This window comes from Kogia breviceps, chromosome 18, assembly GCF_026419965.1.
Source record: "Kogia breviceps isolate mKogBre1 chromosome 18, mKogBre1 haplotype 1, whole genome shotgun sequence".
Lineage (NCBI taxonomy): Eukaryota > Metazoa > Chordata > Mammalia > Artiodactyla > Physeteridae > Kogia > Kogia breviceps.
Genome location: NC_081327.1, coordinates 19707295 through 19726417, shown reverse-complemented (window position 1 = coordinate 19726417; position 19123 = coordinate 19707295). Strand labels below are relative to the sequence as shown.

The following is a 19123-nucleotide window of genomic DNA, read 5'->3' as shown; positions in this document are numbered from 1 at the left end:
TCAGCCTCACATCCCTGTAACAGACCCCTTCTAGGGTGTCTGCTCAACATTCACCCCATTGTTTGGGGAGAGTGCCCATGCAGTGATGAGACAGGGGGAAGCCCAGGTGGCACAGACGCCTCCACCAACCATAGTGACTGGTCCACTCGAGTTCACAAGGCCTGGTGAGGGCAGTTCGTCATCTGTGCTGGCCTGCTCCTCCCACATGAGTTTGGAGCAGGGACTGAACTCACTGGCCAGCCTCTTGCTTATGTATGACCTAGGAGTATGAAGGGTCAACACAGCCACGTGCCACCCTGGAGAGATGCAGCAGAGAAGGCCTGCTGGAAGGAATAGAAATGTGAAGGAGTTGCAGAGGCAAGAGAGGAAAGATGGAAGGAGCAACTCTTCGCTGAGTCCCACCTCGTGAGGCTGGCTGCACGCCAGACCAGCGGGGGCCTGAGCTACCCGCACTCTTCCCGTCAGCATCCTTTTCCTATTAAACCAGCCTGGGTGGGTTCTGTCCTCTGCTCACCACCCCCCCTGCCCCAAAGTCATCCTGAAGACGAATCCCAGCCCCTTCTGTCGTCCTCAGCAGATTTCCTGGGAACACCCAGACGAGGCAGGAACTACCGTTTAAGTAATTCTGCAATCCTTTCCACCTGGGTCGTCTGCTGCCTCCCCAGAGCTCCCAAGTTCGGCACCTCTTGGGCTGGGTATAATGTAAAGTCTGGGCACAAGACCCAGCCCCCAGCCGCACAGAACAGGAGAGCTCACGGGGCCACCGCGCAGTACATAGTGCTGGCTCCTTGACTAATGCTAGACTCTGCCACTAGCACATTTCACCACCATCTGTACAGCACATTCCTGTGTATGTTAGTCCAATAAACAGGCATGTTTTTTCTAGAGCAAGTATGTCTTTTGTACTTACTGCTTTTGGGGGTTTTCTGTTTTGTTTAAAAAATCAGTTCATGAGTTTCTGTCGACTGACTTATTTCTGTTGATTTCCACTGCGCCATCCCTGCCTCTTCTCCTCCATGAGTGTTTGTTCTGCATCCTCTCAGAGGAAGAAGAAAGCCTTTCTGATGATCCAGGCTCACTGTGACTTCCCTTCCCTGTCTCAGCCTGGAGCCCCACTCGCTCCACTGAGAACACAGCTATTCCTTTTTCCTTATCTTTGCCAGGAGTGGCTCCTGGCAGGCACCTCGTTGGAAAGGCAGCATGGTGGGTAGAAGCACTGTGGGCATTCCACCCCCTATAACACACTATGTGACCTTGGATGCATCCCCTCTATCGCTGGGCCCAGTTTCCTAGTTTGCTGAATGAAGGCACTGGCCCACAGCACCTTCAGTTTCCCAAAGGCCCGGCCATGTGGCTGCTCCACCTCTCACGGCTCCACGAGGGTGGGCTCAGCCAGGGCAGGTGCTTTCCCTGACAAACCACCGCCAGCTCACCCGCAGACACACCCTCACCCAGCGCCTCGGCCCAGGCATGGCCTTTCTACATGCACAGCCTTTCTGCAACCTTCAGCGCCACGCCGCTCCCACACGTGTGTCTTTGTCACTCTCCTGCCCTAGCTGGTCCAGGTAGGCGGGCTGTTCTTTGCTGCCCCAGGCTCCTGCTGGGCCTCAGGCCCTCTTTGTTATGGATTGGAGGCAGAAGAGGAGAGGTTGAATAGGTTGGGATGGATATGCATGGACACTAAAGGCTATTTTTTCTTTTTCCATCAGTATGGTGGTTTTAAAATATATCCACTAATATTATTCTTTGACTTCCTCCCTTCAAAAAAAGAAGTCTAACCCCAAATGTGGGCCATACTTAATGACTCACTTCTAACGAATAGAATGTGTTTGGAAGTACTGCTATATGATTTCCAAAGCCTGGTCATAAAAAGGATAACTTTGGCCTAGATGTCTCTCTTGGATCGCTTGCTCTGAGGGAAGCCAGCCAGCAGGTCAGTAGGACGCTCAAGCTGACTGTGGAGCTGGAACCATGTAAGGGAACCAAGGCCCCCCAACAACAACTCCCAACAGCAACCGTCCCTGAGGGTGAGCCACCTTAGAAGCCTCCAGGTGACGGCAACCTCATAAGGGACCCTGAGCCAGGACCACCTAGCCAAGCCATGCTGAATTCTTGACCCACAGAAACTCTGAGGATAATAAATGTTTATTGTTGTCTTAAGCCATTAACTTTGGAGTAATTTGTTTGCAGTGATAGATAACTAATAATTAATACACCCTGAATCCCCCATTGCAGTAATTGTGTGTCGCTCATCTCTTTCCTTGCACAGAGAAAACAGGAGAGCACTTCTGTTGTTATCGAGTTGACTTCAGCAGAATTCTGAGCAGAGGTAAACTTGCATTGCTGCCCTGTGACCTCGTGTTTTGCCAGTGCAGTTGACCCAGGTTCGGTCCACACAACCCAGGTACATCCATGAATCTACAGCCTTCAGCTTAGCAAGGCTTGTGGGACCTGGGTGGCTACCACAGTACAGGCCTGTCCAAGACTCAGGGTCACCGTGCACTTTGGGAGGAGCACCACTGAGTCCGGAGACGCCCCTGTACCAGGTCCACAAATGCTGACACCGAAGCGTCCCCAAGCATCTGAATGGAAACAGATTTCCCTGCAGTGCAGGGCCAGGACTTGAGCTGCAACCTCTGCTCTGATAACTACAGCTGGATTGCTGTGGCAGCTGGGGGCCATTGCTAATGCATCCTACTGGCTTCCCCAAGGCGGGTCTGGGCCAAAGTGTGTGATGCTGCATCATTCCCTCCTGACACAGGCTCTGGATGCCAAGATCTTGAGGAGAGTGAGGGGATCACATTTGTGCTGAGACCAGGCCCGTGGCCAACAGCACTGGAGGCATCCTAGCCTCTCATCCTCATAGACAATGACAGATCCACCATCTAAGCACTGAGCACGGGGCCAGGCACTACCAGGGATGCCTGCCAGCACTCAGCGTGCCCTGTGGGCCTCCCATTATAAGGACAGACACTCAAGTCAATCCAGTTAGCAAACATTGTCTGACCATCTACTGTGTGGGGGGTACAGGAGTGGTGATGAGAAGAAAGAGGAGTTAACACAGCTCCTGCTTCCATAAGCCCCACTCTCCAGTAAGTGGAGAAATACAGGATGAATTTGTGAACAAGAATCGAACTGAGGTACTAGCAGCTTCTGCATCTTCTGAGTACCCGAGAAGTGGGAACACTAAGGGAAGTTCTATGAAAGGGTCTGCCCTTGGGCCAGGCTCTAAGAGATCATGAAGAAAGGCTTTCGACAGAGGCCAACAGCAGATGGCATCACAGAGGTGTGAGAGAGCCAGGCATGCCCAAGTCTGTGAGCATCACCCTATCATGGTAGTAGGTTATGCAGGTCAACTAGGGCCACCATATGTTGTGAAACAAACAACTCCAAACAACAAGTGCTTGTTTCTTGCTTACAGGTTTGCAAGTTGGCTGAGGCACCTCTGCTCTAGACTGGGGGTCAAGTTCAGGCCTGCTCACATACCTCTCATTCCAGGGCCCAGGCTAAAAGAGCAACAGCTACCTGGGCCTATGCTTCTCAAGGTTCAAGGAAGGAGGGCAAAAGGCCAAGCCAAACCACACAACTTTTAAAGCCTCCAGTTGGATATGACATACCTTATTGCACACACATTCCACTCGTTACAGCAGAGCACATGGCTGAAACCAAAATCTGTGGAAGAAAGAAGTATACTCTGTCCATGATGCACCTTGATAAGGATGGGGAGGGAAGGGAAAATTGTGAAAAATTAATATGATCTGCTTAACAGATGGTGGCCAGGAAGTCATAGGAGATGAGACTGGAAACACAGACTGGACCTTGTAAGAGAGAGGCTAGCTGGTTGTTCACCAAACTATTTCTCTTTCCCTCCTGGGCACAAAACTAGACTACATTTCCCAGCTTCCTTTGTAGCTAGTATCCTGAATCTGGCCAATGCAGGGTGGTAGAAATGATGGACTCTACTCCCAGGCCCAACCAGTTAAACCTACCACATAACCCTCCACTCTTTCCTCATCTGCTGGGTAGATATACAGAATCCAGCTGAGGACACTGAAGCCTGAGGTAATAGCAGAGCCACAGTGTGGAAGGAGCATGGCCCCAGAGTCACTGCTTGGAGGACAGTCACCAGGAGATACCCAAGTTAGTCTGCTTTGGGAATTGTGAGTACACTTGTATTGTATCAAGCCACAGAGATTTGGGGATTGTTTGTTATAGCAATTGATCTACCCTACTCTTACCCCATGTCACAGGGGTCCTTGGTGTGTGGCTAAGTGGAATTGAAATCAGGAAGGCCAGGATTAAACTATGCGCCCCGGGCTTCCCTGGTGGCGCAGTGGTTGAGAGTCCGCCTGCTGATGCAGGGCACACGGGTTCGTGCCCCGGTCCGGGAAGATCCCACATGCCGCTGAGCGGCTGGGCCCGTGAGCCATGGCCGCTGAGCCTGCGCATCCGGAGCCTGTGCTCCACAACGGGAGAGGCCACAGCGGTGAGAGGCCCGTGTACCAAAAAAATAAAAATAAAAAAAATTAAATAAAATATGCCCCCCAGCACTTTTCTGTGGGATGACCTTGAGCAAATTGCTTTACTTATCTAGGCCTTAATTTTTCATCATTAAATGGTGATTCATAGTTCCCACCTCAAAAGGTATGTCAATGACCAACCCTGTTACTAAACCAGGTGAGGTGTCTTACTGAGTCCTGGCAGGGTGGCCCTGTCAGCCTAGAAGTTTACAAGAGGCTTTCAGGATGTGGGAATTCAACCACATGGCATGTTGAGGGTTAAGTCTTGGAGCAGGGGAGGCAGGAGTTGGGGAGCAGGATGCCCTCCATAGGCCAGGGCTGGGAAGAGCCACACTGCAGGAGGGGCAGGTCCTCTACTTTGCTGGAGGTTTCTGCACATACATTTACTAGAAGACTGGCAGGAATGGGGTGGTAAATCTTTCCTCTCAGCCTGCCACCTGCCCCTGACTTCTCCAGTTGCCCCAAACCTACAAAGGCCACTTTGAACCCCAGATGATCGCAGTACTCTCCTCATTGGGTTTTTTGTGAGGATGACATGAGCTGTTATTTATAAAGTTCATGGAGCTATGCTATGCAAGGGGTTGTTAAATTAAAAAAAACAAATAGAAAATCATGAAGCAGGAGATGGCAGAATAGGAGGACGTGGAATTTGTCACTCCTCACAAGTACATCAATACATCTACAAATGGAACAATTCTCATAGAGCACCTGTTGAACATTAGTGGAAGACTTCAAACACCCAAAAGGACAAGAAAAATCCCCTCACAACCAGGTAGGATGAAAGAAAGAATTAAGAAAGAAAAGAGGAATCAAGAAAGGACCAGCGACCTTGGCGGGAAGTTGAAGGTGAGGGGAGTTCGCTGCACTCAGAAAAACTCCCTCACGGTGGGGAAATCAGCTGAGACAGAAAAGAACCTTCAGGGGATCAAAGGAGAATTCAGCAGACACTCTATGGAAGGCAGGACAAAGTAAGAACTGCACGCATGGTCTACACCACAGCTCTGTGCATTCCAGCCTGAGTCATGAGTTGCCTATTGCAAAGGGGGGCTGGGTTCTGGTAAGGAGCATGGACCCAGGGAGGGGACAGCTGTTGGCTGTGAAAAGACAGCCTGAAGGGACAGGAGTAAGGAGCTCCACAACTGGGAAAGTCTGCGGAAAAAACCTGGAACACCATAGAAGCAAGGTGTCATTGTTGAGTGGCATGCAAGGGGCTGAGCTGCCATCACAACCCCTTTCCCCACCCTCCGGCTTCTTCGGCCTCGGAGGGCACTGGTAGGTGCTCCTTTCTGAGCAGCTGGGGTCTCCTTTGCCCACGTGGGCTCCAGGGACCTAAGTACCAGCCATCCCAAAGCCTCCTTGGGAATCAGCCCTGGGTACCCCTGCCTGAGACAAGAGTCCACTGATGCTGGAGGGGGCTGAGTGCTAAAGCATGGGGTTGGGAGAAGAGATCTGGGGAGAGGAACACTGTTGGCTGCGTGGATACAGTGGAGAGGACAGGAGTGAGGGGCAGTGCAGCCGGGAATGCCCCTAGAGGAAGCATGGTCTGCCTGGAAAGCAAGGCACCATTGTTGAGAAGCACATGGGGGACAGGGCCGCCACCACTCTCACACACCAGCTCCTGTCTCCGTGGGCACTGGGAGGGACTCCCACCAAAGCAAGCACACCACAGTCTGTTCCACTTGCCTGCTGGTCCCTGCCACCGCAGGCAACTTGCTCACACGTCAGCTGTGGCCGCTGTACCCCCTCCCTGGCCTGAGTGAGTAAGTGTGCCCCAGGCAGCTGCTGCTTTCGCTCCCTCTCACCTGGGCAAGGAGTAGATGCCTGAGGGTGGTGCACACACAGAGGTGGGGTCAAAACCAAAGTGCGCACATGCAGGGGTGGTGCAACTAAGGAAGAGGAATGGAAACCTTTCTGTGCAGCTGCACATGCTGTGGATTAAATACCTGAGATTGGCTGGGTAAATCCTGCATCTGTGGAATACCTGAATAGACAACAAGTGTTCCCACAATTGAGACCAGTCTAGCCTTCCCAGGACTGGACAAGTACACAAGGGAATCGGGCCAGATCAGAGTCTGAGCTGGCTCCACACTGCCCACTGCAGGTCCAGAGACCTACTTAGAGGTATTGGGAGGCCTCCTGGGGAGGCAGGGATTGGCTCTGGCTCACTGTGGGAGCAAGGACACCGACAGAGGAGACCCCAGGAAAATATTCTTATTACTATTATTCTTTTTTTGTTGTTTCATTTTGCTCAGTTGTTGGTGTTGTTGCTTTTATTATCTTTTAGTTTTTAATTTTAAAAATATATACACTTTTTATTTTTCTATTTTTACTTTACTTTTTTGTTGTTTTGTGTTTTTTTCTTGCTTTTGTTCTTTGTTTTTCTTTCTTTTGTTGATTGTTTTTATGTGTATATTTTATCGTTGCTTTTTTGTTGTTTGCTTTTTGGTTTTGTTTTATTTATCATTTTCTGGTTTTGTTAGTTTAGTGTGTGTTGCACTGTTGTTGCTGTTGTTTGTTTGCTTGTTTTTGTTATTTGTCTTGGGTTTTGTTTGCTTGTTTGTTTTCTTTTCTTGCTTTTTTCTCTGGCTGCACTGTGCAGCTTGCAGGCTCTTGGTTCCCTGGCCAGGGGTCAGGCTTGGGCCTCTGGGAGTGGGAGTGCCAAGTCCAGGTCGCTGGACCACCAGAGGATTCCTGGATCCAGGAAGTATTAATCAGTGTTCATGCTCCCAGAAATATCCATATCAACACCAAGACCCAGCCCCACACAACTGCCTGCAGGCTCCAGTGCTGTACACCTCACACCAAACAACCAGCAAGACAGGAACCCAGCCCCACCGATTAGCAGACAGGCTGCTTAAAGTCATACTAAGCTCACAGACACCCCAAAACACATCACCTGACACAGCCATGCCCTTCAGAGGGAAAAGACCCAGCTCTACCCTCCAGAGCGCAGGCACCAGTCCTTCCCTCCAGGAAGCCTACACAAGCCCCTGGACCAACCTCACTCACCAGAGGGCAGACAACAGAAGGAAAGGAACTATGACCCTGTAGCCTGCAGAAAGGAGACCATAAACACAGTAGGTTGGACCAAATGAGATGACAGAGAAATTCCTTTGCAGATGAAGGAGCAAGGTAAAATCCCACAAGACCAAATAAATGAAGAGGAAATAGGCAATCTATCTGAAAAAGAATTCAAAGTAATGATAGTAAAGATGATCCAAGATCTTGGAAATAGAATGGAGGCATGGATTGAAAAGATGCAAGAAATGTTTAATAAGGACCTAGAAGAACTAAAGAGCAAACAATCAGTGATGAAAAACACAATAACTGAATTGAAAAACTAGAAGGAATCAATAGCAGAATAACTGAAGCAGAAGAAAGGACAAGTGACCTGGAAGATAAAATATTGGAAATAACTACTGCAGCAAAGAATAAAGAAAAAATAATGAAAAGAAATGAGGACAGTCTCAGAGACCTCTGGGACAACATCAAATGCACCAACATTGGAATGATAGGGGTCCCAGAAGAAGAGAGAGGGAAAGGGCCTGAGAAAATATTTGAAGAGGTTATAGTCAAAAGCTTCCCTAACATGGGAAAGGAAATAGTCAGTCAAGTCCAGGAAGCTCAGAGAGTTCCATACAAGATAAAGCCAAGGAGAAACACACCAAGACACATATTAATCAAACTAATAAAAATTAAATACAAAGAAAAAATATTAAAAGCAGCAAGGGAAAAACAATGAATAACCTGCAAGGGAATGCCCATAAGGTTATCAGCTGATTTTTTAGCAGAAACTCTACAGGCCAGAAGGGAGTGGCAGGACATATTTAGAGTGATGAAAGGTGAAAACCTACAACCAAGATTACTCTACCCAGCAAGGATCTCATTCAGATTCAATGGAGAAATCAAAAGCTTTACAGACAAGCAAAATCTAAGAGAATTCAGCACCCCAAAGCAACTCTACAACAAATGCTAAAGGATCTTCTCTAGGTGGGAAACACAGAGAACAAAAGGTCCTACAAGAACAAACCCAGGATAATTAAGAAAATGGTAATAGGCACATATATATCGATAACTACCTTAAATGAAAATGGATTAAATGCTCTAACCAAAAGACATAGACTGGCTGAATGGATACAAAAACAAGCCCCATGTATATGCTGTCTACAAGAGACCAACTTCAGGCCTAGGGACACATACAGATTGAAAGTGAGGGGGTGGAAAAAGATATTCCATGCAAATGGAAATCAAAAGAAAGCTGGAGGAGCAATTCTCATACCAGACAAAATAGATTTTAAAATAAGAATTACTATAAGAGACAATGAAAGACAGTACATAATGATCAAGGGATCAATCCAAGAAGATAGAACAATTGTAAATATTTATGCACCCAAAATAGGAGCACCTCAATATATAAGGCTAATGCTAACAGCCGTAAAGGGAGAAATCAACAGTAACACAATAATAGTGGGGACTTTAACACCTCACTTACTCCAATGGACAGATAATCCAGACAGAAAATAAATAAGGAAACACAAGTTTTAAATGACATGACATAATTGATATTTATAGGACATTCCACCCAAAAGAGGCAGAATACACTTTCTTCTCAAGTGCTCATGGAATATTCTCCAGGATAGATCGTATCTTGAGCCACAAATCAAGCCTCGGTAAATTTAAGAAAATTGAAATCTACCAAGTAACTTTTCTGACCACAACACTATGAGATTACTCAATTACAGAAAAAAAAACTGTAAAAAACACAAACACATGGAGGCTAAACAATACATTAATAAATAACCAAGAAATCACTGAGGAAATCAAAAACTACCTAGAAACAAATGACAACAAAAACATGATGACCCAAAAAATATGGGATGCAGAAAAGTAGTTCTAAGAGGGAAGTTTATAGTGATACAAACTCACCTCAGGAAACAAGAAAAATCTCAAATAAACAACCTAACCTTACACATAAAGCGACTAGAGAAAGAAGAACAACCAAAACCCAAAGTTAGTAGAAGGAAAGAAATCATAAAGATCAGAGCAGAAATAAATGAAATAGAAATGATGTATAACTGATTCACTTTGTTGTAAAGCAGAAACTAACACACCATTGTAATGCAATTATACTCCAATAAAGATGTTAAAAAAATAAAAATAAAAGAAATGAAGAAAACAACAGCAAAGATCAATAAAACTAAAATACTGTTCTTTGAAAAGATAAACAAAATTGATAAACCTTCAGCCAAACTCATCAAGAAAAAAAGGGAGAGGACTCAAATAAGTAAAGTTTGAAATGAAAAAGAAGTTACAACTGACACCACAGAAATACAAAGGATCATAAGAGACTACTACAAGCAACTATATACCAATAAAATGGACAACCTGGAAGAAAAGGAGAAATTCTTAGAAAAGTGCAACCTTCCAAGACTGAACCAGGAAGAAATAGAAAACATGAACAGACCAATCACAAGTAATGAAATTGAAACTGTGCTTAAACATCTTCCAGCAACTAAAAGTCCAGGACAAGATGGCTTCACAGGTGAATTCTATCAAACATTTAGAGAAGACCTAACACCTATCCTTCTCAAACTTTTCCAAGAAATTGCAGAGGGAAGAACACTCCCAAACTCACTCTACAAAGCCACCATCACCCTGATACCAAAACCAAAGATATCACACAAAAAAGAAAATTACAGGCCAATATCACTGATGTAGCAAAAATCCTCAACAAAATACTAGCAAACCGAATCAAACAACACATTAAAAGAATCATGCATAGTGAGAGGGAGACACAAGAGGGAGGAGATATGGGGATATATGTATATGTATAGCTGATTCACTTTGTTATAAAGCAGAAACTAACATACTATTATAAAGCAATTATACTCCAATAAAGATGTTTAAAAAAAAGAATCATGCATGATCAAGTGGGATTCATCCCAGGGATGCAAGGATTCTTCCATATATGCGAATCAACAATGTGATACACCATATTAACAAATTGAAGAAGAAAACCATATGATCATCTCAGTAGATGCAGAAAAAGCTTTTGACAAAATTCAACACCTATTTATGATAAAAACTCTCCAGAAAGTGGGCTTAGAGGGAACCTACCTCAACATAATAAAGGCCATATATGACCAACCTCACACAGGTCAGAATGGCCATCATCAAAAAATCTACAAATAATAAATGCTGGAGAGGGTGTGGAGAAAAGGGAGCCCTCATGCACTGTTGGTAGGAATGTAAATTGATACAGCCACTATGGAGAGCAGTATGGAGGTTCTTTAAAAAACTAAAAATAGAGCTACCATATGACCCAGCAATTCCACTACTGGGCATATACCCAGAGAAAACCCTAATTCAAAAAGACACATACACCCCAATGTTCATAGCAGACACATACACCCCAATGTTCATAGCAACACTATTTACAATAGCTACGACATGGAAACAACCTAAATGTCCATCAATAGATGAATGGATAAAGAAGATGTGGTACATATATACATTGGAATATTACTCAGCCATAAAAAAGAAAAAAATTGGGTCATTTGTAGAGATGTGGATGGACCTAGGGAGTGTCATACAGAGTGAAGTAAGTCAGAAAGAGAAAAATGAATATTGTATATTAATGCATATATGTGGAATCCAGAAATATGGTACAGATGATCTTATTTGCAAAGCAGAAATAGAGACACAGATATAGAGAACAAATGTATAGATAGCAAGGGCGAAGAAGGGGGTGGGAGGAATTGGGAGATTGGGATTGACATATATACACTATTGATAGTATGTATAAAATAGATAACTAATGAAAACATACTGTGTAGCACAGGAAACTCTACTCAATGCACTGCGGTGACCTTAATGGGAAGGAAATCCAAAAAAGAGGGGCTATACGTATATGTATAGCTGATTCACTTTCCTGTACAGTAGAAAATAACACAACATTGTAAAGCAACTATACTCCAAAAAAAATTAATTTTAAAAAAAGGAAAAGCATGAGGCAGAAGGAGAAGATAGGAAATAAGGGAGATGTGGGGAAAGATTCAGGACAGTGGGAGAGAGAAAGTGGTCAGATGGACACAGACAGGTAGGCCTCCAGGTGGACAGACAGACAAGAAGACAGGAACAGACAAGCAGGGGAAAAAAAGCAAGCTCCTGAAGGAAAATTAGAGAAAGTGACCCAGTGAGAGACCAAAACCACAAAAATCAAAGTAGAATGGAGCACAGACATGGCATTTGTGGTCTAAATACAAAGCATGTGGCCTTCTAAATGGCTTCTCAGATCAAAAATAAGTGCCCTCCCTGGGGGAGACACCATGTGCCCACCTCCCCTGCTTAGAGCAGGCAGTGGCCTGCTTCAGCAAACGGCTCCAGCTGTGAAAGCGCAGGTGCCCAGGGCGGCCTGGGTGGCCTATGTGCACAGAAAAATAAGCAGGCCCCAACAGGTTCCCCTCTACCCACAGGGCACCCTGATTCCCACCCATAGCTTGGCCCCTGATCCCATCAAAATCCCCAGAAAAGGCTTGGAACAAATCAGAAATGTTATTCAAATCTCTATTTCCAAATGTAGATGAGCTGACAACCTCACTCTCAAGTTTCAGCCTAATGTGATTTCAAATGGCAGCATCACACACCCTCTGAAAAGTGTTTATAATCAAGACTCCCGCAGTTCCTTAACTCTAGGGGCACTGCTGGGCTCAGTTGTGAAAGCATTAGTGCACGTAGAGCTGTGCATTACCTGTGACAGCAGGTAATGTCACTAATCTGTGACTAGGAGGGAAAAGGTAGGCTTCCCGGGTTCAGGAGTCCACCCATGCGGCAAGCAGGTGACAGATGAGTGGGGCCCCTCCCTGGGGTCTGGGTCTGCCCAGAGGGCTGGGAGATCATAGCACCTGGGTTGAGAAGGAGTTTGTGCAGAGGCACCGTGGTGACGTAGCAAACACCTCCATTAAGAAATACAACAGTGCTCAGTGAGAATCCAAGAAAAATAACTTGCCTGCATCCCTGGGATGCGTTGGTGACACAATTAAGCATAAGCCCCCAAATTTCTGACTACCAGCCAGTCCTGTGCTTTCTCACCACATCACACTCGCTCTTGATTTTATCTAAATGGTATAATCAGTGATAAACACAGAGAGAGCTCCGTTTGCTCTTTTTTTTTTGCTGCACCATGCAGCTTGCAGGATCTTAGTTCCCCGGGCCCTGGCAGTGAAAGCACTGAGTCCTAACCACTGGACCACCAGGGAATTCCCCATTTGCTCATTTATAAAATGGGGTTGTTGCAAAGATGATAGGAAATAGTGGATCACGGCGACACACATAGCTCAGTGACTAACACAGTATAAGCACTCGGCAAACGCTAGCCGTAGCTGTAGTTGTTAGTATTACTAATTGTTATTGTTATGTACTATTAGTAACACTAATAATAATAAGGAACCATGTGATGTGCTCCTCCATGTGGACTGAATTCCTCAGAACCTGGATCTGTTCCTATTTTTGTCTCGGACCCCAGATGCAACTAGAAAATGCCCTCAGGATTTATTCCTCCCCAGTACTCCTAACAGAACAAACTCGAGACATTCAGTGTGCTGTCACTGAAGAGACCAAAACAGAGATTTCCAGAGAATCTGCTATGGGCTTGACATGGTGCTGGGGCTTGACATTTGTCATTTGGAATAATTATGTAGTCATCAGAATATCCATTCCACAGATGAGAAAACAAAGGGTCAGAAGGGCTATGCATGGGGAGAGGCAGGAGGCTGACCTGGGTCTGGAAACCCAGGAAGCAGAATCTCACCTCCACTCCCATCCACTCCCGCCTTTCAGACGCTTCCCACAATCAACAGGACCTGCCTCAGCTGACGATGTCAGGCCTCCCATGGGGACAGAAGAGCCCCCCACAGGACACACACTACCATATAGGTTAGGGCTAGAGTTGGTTAGTGGGGAAAAGATAAATTAGCAAGGGTAAAAGGAGAGTGGCTGCACAGGCTTTTGTGAGCACACACATGGCCTCATGCAGAAACCATGAGTTCACACAAGGACACACAGAGGTGTGAACACAGACACATGGACGCACAAGCATGAGCACACACAGACATGGACATGCACAGGGATACACACAAGAACACACACAGGTGTAAGCACACACCACTCACACAAAAACAGAGATGCACAAAGACATACAGGCACACACACTGGAGTAATCCTGAACCCCAGGATAAAAGTTTCAGGCCCTCAGAGATGAGATGCCCTCCCTGGAGGGGCAGCCATGGAACTTGCCCAAGCTGACTGGCACGTCTCCTGTCTCCCTCCCCGCCACTGTGCCCCGGCCTCAGACCTGGGCAGGGTGCTTCCTGAACGCACCCAAGCCTCCTTGGTCCCTGCAGCTGCAGCCTCGGGTGCTCCCATGAATCTACCTGAAGGCTAGCACAGTGCCTGGACCAGGCCACAGAGACTGAGAAACAGCTGGCGGGCAGCTGCTCCTTTCAGTCCACAGGATTCTGTCTCCTTGGCCTTTTCCCTTGCCTCTCTCTTGGAATTTCTGCAAGATCTCACAGAAAAACTCACTTATCACCAGCCACTTAGATGCAAGAAACAGGTGAGTACCAATGGAGAGCCATGCTTCAGAGCTTGCACATGGTGGGCACCAACATGTATCCACCTGAAGCAGATGAGGGAGAGAAGGAGCCCTTTGCCCACACCTGGGGGAGGGGAGGTCTCTCTGCTGAGAAGCCCAGGGAGTCTCTGCAGGGCAGGGACTGGCCAGGACAGCCAGGGGGACTCAGTCCCTGAGCCTGGACTTCCTCCTCTTTCCTCCCCAGGGACTGGGGGAGGGACAGAGGGGCAGGTCTGGGGTGGCCCATTGGTTGCCAGATGGGGAAGTAAGGCCATAGAATGTGCCCCTTTCTCCATCTGACCCCTGTCTTCCTGCACCCCAAGGTTTGACCGCTGAAACTGCAATCGCGAATTTCACACAGCTTCCTGTAAAGCCACCCCTCCACTCCTGACCATGGGCACATCAGCACATTACCCTAAGCTCACTGCCCTGGCCCCTCACCCACCTGTCAGCACTAGAGTGTGTCCTGCCTGGGGGAGACCTGGCATTCCTCTGGGCCAGAAGATTTCCTAGGAATGAAAAAGGGATGGAAATGACCACTGGAAAGTTGAAGAATACACTGTACCTGTACGCAGAGGCGTTTGTCCTTCCAGAGGGGTCTGGGCTGAAAGCTGGGCTGTTTCAGCCCCAGGGAGCTTTGTGAAGGCAGGGAGCTCGCTATCAGCTCCTCCCTCCTCAAGCCCCATGAACCCAGAGCCTCACCTGCCCTAAATGTGCCAATCACATTCATTCAGCAAACATCCTGGAGCAGCCAGGCCCTGGGCACGCAAGCGCTGAGATGGAGCATCTGGCTCGGGAGGTGCACACTGTGGAGGGACAGATAAGACATCACTGAGCTCCACAGCCACCCTGGGAGATGCGCATTTTAAGAGAAACCTGAACAAGAACGCAATTAACCCCAAGGACTGAATCTCAAATGGTGGATTTGGAAGCATCATGAGGGAGATGTTCATGAGTTTAAATATGAGTTTAAGCACATCTCCCCACCCACGAGGAGAAGGGAGCTCCCCTCATCCCAGTCCCCAGCTGCCTGACGCTGGCCCTGCTCTGTAGCCTGGGGGCAGGCTCTCCCTCAGGACAGCAGGGCACCCTGTCTGCACACTCTGGAGTGGTCTGGCCAGCCTTGTGCTTCCTGCAAAACTGGAGGCTGGTGGGCTCCAGACCCAGCACATCTGCAGTGGCCACAGCCATTCTCCCTACCCATCCCCGTCTGGAGGCCATGGGCAGCCCTGAAAGGCTGTGGGCTTGGCAGTCAGCTAGGCCTCAGTTCAGAGCCTGCCTCAGCCGCCCTTCCCCTGTGAGCAGAAACCCCACCAGCAATGAGAAGCTAATAACCAGCCCTGCACGGCCCCAGGGGTGTTGGAGGATGAAGCACATGTGTGGGCACCAGCCTCCATCAGCGCCTGTCTGGTGCCCTCTCCGTCTGCAGAGTGTCCAGGGGAGGGCGTGTAGGCCGGGGGCTCAGGCCGGGAGCCCAGCGAGGGCCGGGCTAGGGGAGGCCCCTGGCAGCCCCTTCCAGACAGGAGCCTTGCCCCTGGGACTGCCAACTCCTGCCAAGCCCCAGCAGTTTCTCAATTTCAGCAGACTCCAGTGCTGATGAAGTTGGACACATCTGAGTCCGTTTATGATATTTAACTATGCAGCCCTTTCCCTGCCCAGCTCAGGAGATCTACACCTGGCTGCTGACACCTGACAGGGTCCCATGCAGATATTAGGGCTGTTTGTTGGAGGCTGCACTTTTTTCCCAGGGAAAAATGACTCTCCTAGAAAAGAGGGAGATGAACGCCCTACAGTAACAGTGTGCAGGCTTCATCCAGAGAAACCTAGGAAGGGTTCACTGGCCTGGTCTCCTCATTAACAATATTTGCTACAGGCTAGACATTATGCCAGGCTCTGGAAATAAAGCCACAAACAAGAGAGTTGTACTCTACAGCCTCCATCGATGAGGTTTCCAAGTACTGTCCAGGGAGAAGGGAGGGCCGTTTGGGTGGAGGAGAAGCAGCGGCAGACTCCAGAGGCCTGTGCACTTTGACAAAACCTCTGTTGCAGGGCCCGGGGGCTGCGCCTGCCATACTCGGCTCCTTCTCCAAGATGGCTTCTCAAGGTTTGCATCCAGGAACTAGTAGAGGTATAAGCTCCCTGAATGTTGGGACTGCCACAGCACAGGGATCCATGCACAATCAGGCAGGTTGTTGGTGAAATAAAGTGCCAAAGAGCTCACAGGACTCCGATCCCAATGTCCAGGCAGAACCCCAGCATGCAACGCCAGAGTTCAGACCCTCTCGAGACATGCTGCGGTGGTCCTTTTTTTTCCTTGTTCTTTAAGAGAAAGGAAAGAAGGAAGGTGGAAAGGAAAAAGGAAAGAGAGGGAAAAGAGAAGGAAGGAAAGAGGAGGGGGGAGGAGGGGCGGAGGAACAGACAGAGGGAACCACTGAGGGGTACATAGACCAGACTGTGTGGCTCTTGCTGTTCTTTGAGGATGACAGTGATTCTGTCTGTGTTTAGGAAACCATAAGGTTTGCCCAGAGCTTGTGTCTGTTTTCCAAGCCCATTGGAAAGGAGTGTGAAGGTCAGGGTGTGTATTCCATGGAAGGGCTCTTGCTGGAAGACACTGGGACACACAACCTGGTCCCACAGGCAGAGGTATTGACATCTGCTCAGTCAATCTAACTGAAAATGCAGCTGCAATTACTGTTTTGTTTTAAGAATTGCTTTTCCTCATCTGTTGATCTCCAGGCCTGAGGTACTGCTTCTTTAATTATATCAGAACCCATCAGTTCACGCAATGAAATGCCTGGCATGCTGTCTGCCAAGAGTGATATGACTTACCCCTTGGAATTTTCTCTGGTCCAGGCAATACAACACCTACTGTAATGGATGATTCCTTGGGAAGGACATATTTTAGAAACAAGGTGCTTCCATTCTCCCCAAAAGACACCAGATTTCTAGAAGCCTCAAAAACTGTGAACAGAACAGAGGGGCTGGTTGAAGCCAAACGCTGCGGTTGCTGGGAATGGCCGAAAGACTCCGGTGGTTTGTGCTGGACCCTCAGCAAGTGCCCAGCCAGGGGGAGGCCTCCCAGGGCCTGGAGAGCCACGCTGCTGGGAGAAGGGTGCACATTTGTCTGCCCCGGGGAGCAGGGACATCCGTCCCCAGCATTCAGTGAGTCTCCCCAGACGCTAGGATTAAGGATTTGGCCACAAGCAGGTTATGTAGAAGGTGATCCCGGAAGCACTGATGCGGGAGTAGGGAAGCGGACAGGGAGGAGGTGACAGCATGACGACGAACGAGCTGCCGCCTCTGAGGGCTATCAGAGATGGTTGGAAGAGGCCCTAGGGTTGGCCCCTGTGGGTGAGCATAAGAGGCCCCACAGCCTTGCCATAGCAGCAGCATTACCTGCACAAGCTGCCCTCGGAAGTCAGCCCGGTCTCTGACACAGGGGCGAGCAGAGATCCCTGCCTGCTGGCTGCACTCCTGTCACCAGCAGCAGCAATGCCAGCAACACCGCACCGTGCACGGAGCCCACGGGCTTATTCCTCCCACGCAGCGAACTCCGTCTCCGGAGATGAAGGAGAGCAGGAGGCGGAGAAACGCGTTTCTCACACCTGGGGACGGAAACAGGAGGCAAGGTAACTGCTCTTTCCGAGTCTCCCAGGTGATTCACGTTCCTCACGCATGGAGCGCTGGAGGGGAGGAAGGGAGCAGCTGCACGTTTCTGGAACCGGAATCTCTCCTTGGCCTTGCACAGGTCTCCCAACCTCTTTGGGTTCCAGATTCCCCACGCCCTTCGGGCTCCAGGACAGCCCAGAGCGGGAGGCGGTGGAGTTGGAGCCGAGAGCTTGGTGTGCCGCCCGCGCTCTGCCAGGCTCGCTGGGCCCGGCCGGCCCTGCCCCCTCCCTGTGCTCAACCTGAGAGCCTTCCAGGCACGTCACTGAGTGTGCAAAGCAAGGAACTCAGAGGAGGAGGCTTCCCAGCCCACTGCCAGGCCCAGTGTTAACAGACTGTCCTTCCATTATCCCTCCCGTTCTGCAAGATAAAATAAATTAAATCAAAATGCTAAAATGGAGAGTCTAAGGGCTGTGTGGCCTAAATACAGATCCTGCTGGCTGAGGTCTGTTCTCGCAGGGTGACTCAGCTCCGGATTTCTGAAGATGCTTTTCTCTAGGCCAGCCAGCTTGTCAGCACTGCCTTCCTCCTCCTCCTTTGGCTGAGAAAGCCCTCTGAAGGCCTCACCTCCACCCAGGAGCCCAGGTCAGGGGACACAGCCTGGGCCAAATAGGGGCCTGTCTGGCTCCAGTGTCCTCCTGTCCCCCTGAGCAAGAGGAGACTCCAGGAGCTGCCCAGCTCGGAGTACAAGCCTGTCTTCCACCTGATCAGGGACGACCTGGAGTCGGGGTACCTCGAGTTGTGGCGGCACTTTGGTCCACTCACCCTTCCTTCCACTATGGTCACTCCTGCCTTCAGAGTGCTCCAGAGGGTACCCAGTCCCACCCCTTTACGAAGTCTGTTACACATCTAACCTATGCCCACCAAGCTGTGAGATAGCCTTCTTCCTCTCCTTCTGCTAGCAGTGGGGATGGACCAAAGCCAGTCATCAGCCTTCAGATGAGAACTGCTGTTGACGCATCACAGCTCTGTCAGTTCCCAGTAGGACCCCTCCTCCTTGGGAATATTAACAACAGAAACAGTGGCCGGACAGTAAGGATTCCCATGTGCTAGGGAAGGATTTCACTTATGATATGATTACCATCACTGCCAGGTCATGGGTCAAAGGGAGGCTGCGGCTGTTAAGCAGCTTGGTCAGGTCCGGGCCGTGGGTGAGCACAGAGCCAGGACACAGAGTGGACCCCTCACTGCATGCCAGCATCCCTAAACCGCCATGCTGTTTGCCCTGCTCCACCCGGGCTGGACACCAGCCCCTTCCAAGGGGCCGTCAGCATTGGGCGTCAGGAAGGACCAATCGAGTGGCCCC

At 48.8% G+C, this 19123-nt stretch overlaps 2 long non-coding RNA genes across 2 annotated transcripts in view; both read right to left on the bottom strand.

The window, feature by feature from the left end:
• LOC136793115 (uncharacterized) overlaps positions 1 to 19123 on the bottom strand; it is a 294913-nt gene that overhangs the window by 155002 nt on the left and 120788 nt on the right. The gene's annotated exons all lie outside the window — the stretch shown is intronic.
• LOC136793116 (uncharacterized) lies at positions 14614 to 17777 on the bottom strand. The gene is made up of 3 exons (XR_010837959.1): positions 17548 to 17777; positions 16981 to 17112; positions 14614 to 14660 (listed from the first exon to the last, which is right to left on the bottom strand). It is a non-coding gene; the product is annotated as an uncharacterized lncRNA (long non-coding RNA).